The following is a 7757-nucleotide window of genomic DNA, read 5'->3' as shown; positions in this document are numbered from 1 at the left end:
GGAGATTGAAAGCACAATTGCTCCCTATGGTGGTTTTGATAATTGATCACAACATATGCATCATTGGACTAATGATTCTATCCCAGTATATTTTAGAAAAGTTCAAAATATGCATTGGCTAGATGTTTATGTGGGGATGCCCCTTGATGCAAGAAAGGAATAATATTGGCTCAAGCTTCAAGCAAGAAGACCCTTCATTTTATATTTGTGAGAAATCACTTTTGAGTCCATAGGAAAGCCAATACTATTAAAAGGGGGTGAGGTATTAAAATGAACTGGTTGCTCAAGTGCTCAGAGATAGCCACCAAAAAAAATACTCAATCATTTTCCCACATAACACTTCTGTCCAAAGCCAAACATCCAAAATCGGTGCCACCAAGTTTTCATATTCGGCCCTACCGATTTTCAACCCAGACATAACCCTAGCCAAACCTACCATTTTGATACAACCGATTGCACATTGGTGCTATCGAGTTCAGGTGACCAACTTTCTCTTACCTCGGTACACAAAATTGGAATTTCCGAGCTTTGGTATCGGTGTCACCGAGTTTGGTCATATGACCGTTAGCCACATTTTCGGTTCTACCGAGTTGTATATATCGGTCTAACCGAGATTCAAAAGTTGTTGCCTTTTGTGCAAGTCGGTACCATAGAGTTTATGACTTCGGTGTCACCGGGTTGCTCACTTTAGGTGAAACGGTTGGATTTTGGGTGCTGCCTATATATACCCCTCCACCAACCTCTCATTCCTAGAGGAAGCACTCAATACACACACTTCATTGCCAGATCCATTTTTCTGAGAGAGAGAGAGAGAGAGAGAGAGAGAGAGAGAGACACCTACTCATGTGTTGAGACCAAGATATTCCAATCCATTCATTTGAAATTTGATCTCTAGCCTCCCCAAGTTGCTTTCCACCCAATCAATCTCTCCTAAGCATGCCTATTCTATGAGAGAATGATTGAGTGTTGAGGAGACTATCTTTAGAAGCACAAGAGCAAGAAGTTCATCATTATACCGCATCTATTACCTTTTGGAGGGTGATGGCTCCTAGATTGGTTAGGTGTCACTTTGGAGCCTCCTACTTCGTGTTGTGGATTTGAACCAAGATGTTTGTAAGGGCAAGGAGATCACCTACTTCGTGAAGATCTACCGTGAGTGAGGCTAGTCCTTCATGAACGGAAGCGGGGGTGGAATAGACAAGGCCGCTTCTTCGTGGACCCCTTGTGGGTGGAGCCCTCCGTGGACTCTCGCAGACGTTATCCTCCGTGGGTTGAAGTCTCCACTAACATGGACGTACTATAGCGCCACCTATCGGAACCATGCCAAAATCGTCGTGTCAACCTCTTGCATTTGATATTCCAACCTTACTCCCTTTACTTTACACTTGCATGTTTTACATTCCGTTGCTATACTCTTAGATGTGCATGTGTAGGGTGTACTTGACTTTCCATAATTGCTAAAACTTCCCCACAACTAAAATTGGGAAAAGGCTATGTTTTTATTGGTCAAGTAGTCTAATCACCCCCCTCTAGACATATTTTCGATCCTACATCTGCACGATCCCGGCCAGATCCATAGCCTCCTGAGTCAAGTCATCGACGAAGTCCCGCAATCGTTGCGACGCACACCAACACGTGAAGACCACATGTTGCCACCTCAAAGCTCTAGTTCCAACCGCATGAAACTACCACCACCACATCCACCCGATGCTGCCATCACGAGCTCGAGATCCTCCCAAAGTGGTGGCCACGTGGGTGAGGTCCAGATGCACCCAAAGCGGCACCACCAGGGTCGGACGGAGCGCCCCGCCTAACAGCGGCACGAGCCACCATATTGATGTAGAAGTGATGAGGATATCAATATCATTGTTACACCCACAATCCCTACTACTATACATACTGGGCAAATTACTAGAGCTCGCGCATGCCAATTGAATTACCAGGTACTTTCGTTTCTTCAAAATCATTCTAATGTTCATGAACATATGATGTTTCCTAAATTAGATACTTTTTATTTATTTATGAATGAACGACCTAGCATGGATAAGAAAGATGGCCATTAGAGCGGCGTCAAGCATGGAGAATAAGGTGCACAAGCGGGAAAGAAGCACGAAGTTTCTAGTGGTGATTTTCACACTTTGAAGCCACCATAAGGAGAGCATGAAGGCTTGGACGAAATATACAAGATGCCACTTCATAAATTTCGTCCATATGCTATTATAGGTGTTGCATCATCTTATTTTTGGGCGAGGCCCATATAATTTCGAAATACCACATTATAGGTTGTTTTTAGAGTTCGTATGTGTGGGGAAACTGAGTTAGTGTTGGTTTCGGACCCCTCCTCCAAAGGGTCACGAATTTCCTCTTTTCCCTCATATATACATACCTTAGGGCACCATTTACATCGGGGGTCTTGTTTAGATTACAAGTTCATCATAGCTGCAACTTTGCATTCTTCGTTTGTGTTTTATGACCACACCAAGACGTCGCAGAACCCCACTTAATCACTAAAGTTTTCCTCTTATATTCATAATATCCAAATTGCAATTTCATTTTCTTGCTTGTTCTTTGTTTGCGTGCACGAAATAGACCCTCGTGGTCAGGTTGATCGTGCTCCTGCATGGTCAATAACCTCTCGGAGTTGGTTTAGCGGTTGCTAACGCGCGACGTATTCACACGTTCATAGTCGGATCGTCAATGCCTAATCCACCACCATAAACGATAGTCACATATCATCGAAGGACAGGGACAAATTTGCCTCATCTTGAAGTTTCCGGGTAGCTGACTGGTTAGTGGTCAGATACACTAGTTGACGGAGACTCGCCCCGGAAAGTTGAAGTAGTAGCGGCCACCTTACTCTTTTTCTTGGGAGGGACGACTTTAGATTTGCTAGCCGGGACTTTCCTTTTCTTATTCCAAAACAAAGAAGAAGCATGCAAGATAAAATAAAAGAAAGGGTATTCAAAAGATTGGAGATGTTATCGCAAAGATAATCGGGCGATGCGTTAAGTTTCTTACTAGAGGAGCCGGGTTGAGAGCATTGAAGGGTTTCAAGCGGACTTGGTCACAGACTGCTTGAGTTTCTGCAAGCAGTTTCTTCACAACCTAATTTCCATCATTATCTGCCAAAATCATTGTGCTATATCTCTATGGGCCATCTACACGACCAGAATACTTGCACATAAGAGTGTTTCGACGGCTCAGCGGGAGGATCATCCAGGATGCCCAACAACGGGTCAAGTCCACTCAGGTCATACCCTGAGAACAGAGAGTCAAGACAAAGGCAAACTTGTCACGTTCTTCTTGAGAAATTTGGCCGGGAAGTTCAAAATCCATTGGAAGGCAATTTGGCATATAACCCGGCAAGGGATGTTCGTATGCTGGGGCAGTATTTTGACAATAGAACCAAGTCTTGTTCCACCCTTTCAGATGACTTGGCAGGGCAGCAAAAGGAAAGTCGCCATTTCTGTGCCTTTGAATTGAAATACCACCCAGTTCTTGGTGGGGCCATCCGTGCACTCAGTCTGGTGGTTCGGATAAAAGAATTCCATAAAGAGTGGAACAATGGGTTCCATTTGCAAGTACACCTAGCACAAGACTAGAAATTGGCATAAGTTTGATACGGAATTAGAGGCCAAATCTTGTGGATGAAGATGGAGACAGTTGAGTACATCCCGGAAGAACTTTGATCCGGGAGGAGGAAAACCTCTGAGAAGATGATATATGAAAACCACAACTTCTCCTTCATTAGGCTTTGGGCGTGTCTCCCCTTGAGGAACCCGCCATCTCATTACTTCCATGGAAGACAATAAACCATGATTTACATAGCTCTTGGAAGACAGTAACCACACGACAACAAACAAAAGCACTTCGCAACAATGCAGGAAATAGCTAGAAAGGATGTGAAGAGGGCATTTGGAGTGCTTCAAGGTTGTTGGGGAATTGTTCGTGGAGCTGCAATGATGTGGGAATCAGCTGATGACATGTTGTGTTATTTGTAGAATATGGTTCTCGAGGATGAGGGTGGTAGTGTTGCCCAAACCAATGATTTTGAAGTGCGTGGAGAACAAGTTCAAATCTCTGAATATCAAGATGCAACTGAGCTTATGAACTTCTACGTATGCACCGGAATCTTTGTGATCATCATGTGCACGCGTAACTACTTAGTGATCTTGTGGAGCATATGTGGACCCATAATGGAAACCAAAGAACTCATGTTGAGTTGTGCGCTTAAAATAAATTTGATGTACACTATTTATTTTTGGTACCAGCATTTTTTATTTATGTGCGACATTGACGTGTATGATCGATGTGCATGGGTTTGCGTGGATTTGAGAGTCCAAATTTGAGACATGTGGATGTTGGGAGCCTAACATGATGTCCCGTCCAAAAGCATCCGCTCGCGTGCCCGAGCGCGTCCATGTACCGAGTTTGCCAAGTCCGGTTGTAGATGCTCTTACCATCACAATGAAGGAGCCCCTTCATCGATTCAGACTTGTCAACCATGGAAACAACTCTATGGAGCCCTATCGAAGCTAGATTGGGTGACCTCACACCCCTCCACCCTAGTACCATCTCCTTCCGAGCTTGGCGGCATGCCAAGGGGACATAGAGGGGCGGTGGGGATGGTGAGGCCAACTCCAACGCACAGCCCCAAATGGACGTTTCTTTTGTACGGATTTCGTCTGTTTGGGTAGGGCAACGAGGCGGTGTTTGGCCTGTTTTGTGGATGCGCTGGTCGTGCACCAAACACACGGATGCATCTCGGCCGCATCTGGTCCACCACGGCCTAGAACTATGCATTAAATCTAACATTGTAAAATAGTTTTAAATTAGTTTTACAACCAAATCGATATAACCCTTGATTCATGTTCAAATAAAAGAAGCACGAATAAATAGTTCATTACACCCCAATCAAAATTGTGTTGAATTAACCGAAATCAAATGAACCATCGATACATCTACTGGTTGCCAATGTGAGTCCACATGTGCTCAACCAAGTCATCCTCAACTGCATATGAGTATGCTAATCACGCATTTCACGATTAAATTAGGTAAATTGTTTAAAGATTGCCGGTTCTTGGTGCCAAGGCTCAACATTTTCACCCTCAAAATCAAATCCTTGGTCGAAGATGATGTCATCACGCTCATCTCCATTGTCCATGGTACCTTGTGAGCAAAGTGTGAAACACCTTGCAATTGTGGTGGTTGGCATGGCTTGCGTTCGTGGGTGCTAACTGTTGGCGTGCCCCTCGCAAGGAGCCGACTAGGCTGGCATTGATGTTCCGCGTCCCGCGACTATGTATGCTCTGGAAGGTGATGAGGTCGACGGCCGTCGTTGTCGTCGGTCGTTGCTTCTCTCCCCACCAGAAGAGCCACGAACACTGCTTGCGTGGGAGCAATCTATAACATGGGATGATCGTGTTGTGGGCGGCCTGGTAAGTAGCGAGGAAGACGGTTGAAGAAAACGGGTAGGGGCGGCAACGACGGCCATGGCGGGACGGAGGGAAGGGCAGGGGAAGAGAAAAGACGAGTTATGTCCCAAGGAGCATGGGTTAGGGAAGGACAAGGATGCGCGTCCCGCCCTTTCGTGTGTTGTCCGTTTCGACGTAACAGAAAATTAACATTCATTCGTTTGCTTTTTATGTCCATTTAGCCCTAAACGAACCCGGCCAAATGATTTGACGTCATCCGTTATAGTTCGCGTGAGTCAGCGGAAGAGGAGCCTGTGTGGAGGACCAGTAAAAGAAGAGAAGAATCTCAAGTCATCGAGCCCCGCTTCGGTACACCCCCCTCCCTTACAAACCGTAGAAGGATAATATGGACCTTTCACATCAATTTTCGTATGTACGATAAATTCACTACATATAGGCCCTTGGTTGGGTCAAGTACACCATTTAAATGGCTTCTATTAAAGTTTAAAAAATATGCAAGTACCACGTCTCGAACTCCAAACCGGTTGCCAACATGCATGCAGCGGCAACCAATAGGACAGGTTGCTGGATATGACAAATTTAAGTATGGTATTTCTTTTATATAAAAACTACAGCGGCAGCCCTATTTTAATTTAAATTTTGCCTGTTAGTTCCTTTTTCTTTCGTATTTCCTTTTCACCTTATTTAAAAAAAACTCATGAATTTTAAATATCTTGAACTTTTCTTAAATTCATTTTCTCCTTTTTAATATTTATTATTATTCTTTTGAAACTTATTCAATAAATTGAAAAACAGTTTAGAATACCAATTCTTCGACTCATGAAATGTAACCAATTCTTTTTCACATGACCTAATGATCATCACAAGGAGGCACGCAATTTTTTTTTAGTTTCTGACATTTCGTGCATTTTCTATGATTTTCCATGTAAAAACACGGAAAACAGTTGCCGGACGTAACGCAATGTACGTTTGGTGTCCGATTTTGTTCAAATTTTTCATGTAAAAACATGAAAAAATAGAAGGATGTTATAATGCGATGATGTTACTCCGACTCATGAAACGGACCTAATTTTAATCTGTTCACAGTTTTAGAATTTCAAATTATGTATGAATTTTTTAAAAACTTCAATACATTTTCCAAAGTTGTTAACAACTTCCCAACAATTTAGGGTTTACGGTTTAGAATACCAAAATTACAGTTTAAGTAATGGTTCATCAATTTTTAAAATAATAGATCATCAACTTTATAAAAAGTTCATTAACTTTCAAGAAAAGTTCGCCTATTTGAGGAATAGTTCACGAATTTAGAAAAAAACTTCATCAATTTGTGAAAAAAATAACCTATTTTGAAGAAAAATTGACGAACTTGAAAAAAATTATCATTTTAAAAAACAAATGGTGTGAGGTTTAAAAAGCTAACACATTTAGAAAGGAAAAGCAAATAAAAAAGAAAAAGAGAAAAATAAAGAGAAAAAGAAAACAAAACAGAGAATACTGCATTCCTGAAGTTGTTTATTAGAATAAAAAACAATTGTAGCATGGGAGGTCTTGTTGCTTAGTTGGTTAGTGCAGTTGTGATAATACCTAAAGGTGCAAGGTTTGAATCTTGTTTCTCACATTAAGCATGTTCAAAAAATAGAGAAAACATAAACATGCCTGCCCAGTAGAGGAGGATGTGTGCGTATGAAAAAAATACAACGTATACCTAAATAAGACCATTCTATCCTTTATTATAAAAAGGTATCGATTAATCTGAACCGTCTTTGTATTTAGGAGGTGTACCGAAGCAGAAGTGCAAGTCATTTTCCCTGCGTTAAACTGATGAGGATAGCCAAGCGTCGTGACTGCAGATCATGTTAGTAGCCTTTCATGTTAAATTAACCTCTGTATTCTTGAGAGAAATGTACGCTTACATTGATTGCTGATGCCAACGTATGGGGTTCCAAATTTCTCATAGCAATGCACGCTGCTGCATTGGTCACTACATCACCTGAAACCATTTATTGTACAGTACTCCCTCCATTTAAAAATAAATGTTTCAAGCTTAGTAAAATTTTATATTAGAATTAACATTTATTATTTTGTATTAGAGTTAACATTTATTTTGGGAGGGAGCTAGTACATCATGGTTAAGCGTACTATTCCAGAAAAGACCTTTCATATTTCATCACGAAATGTTTTCTTTTGCTTCACTCTAGCACTTCTTCTTACCTCTGATTCAGGAAAAACCGACCTTTCATATTTCATTATGAAATGTTTTCTTTTGCTTCACTCTAGCACTTCTTCTTACCGCTGCTTCAGGAAAAACCTTCCTTTTCCAGG

This window comes from Hordeum vulgare, chromosome 5H (assembly GCF_904849725.1).
Source record: "Hordeum vulgare subsp. vulgare chromosome 5H, MorexV3_pseudomolecules_assembly, whole genome shotgun sequence".
NCBI classification, from domain to species: domain Eukaryota; kingdom Viridiplantae; phylum Streptophyta; class Magnoliopsida; order Poales; family Poaceae; genus Hordeum; species Hordeum vulgare.
The sequence above is the reverse complement of the archived record's forward strand: the minus strand, read 5'-3'. Positions refer to the sequence as shown.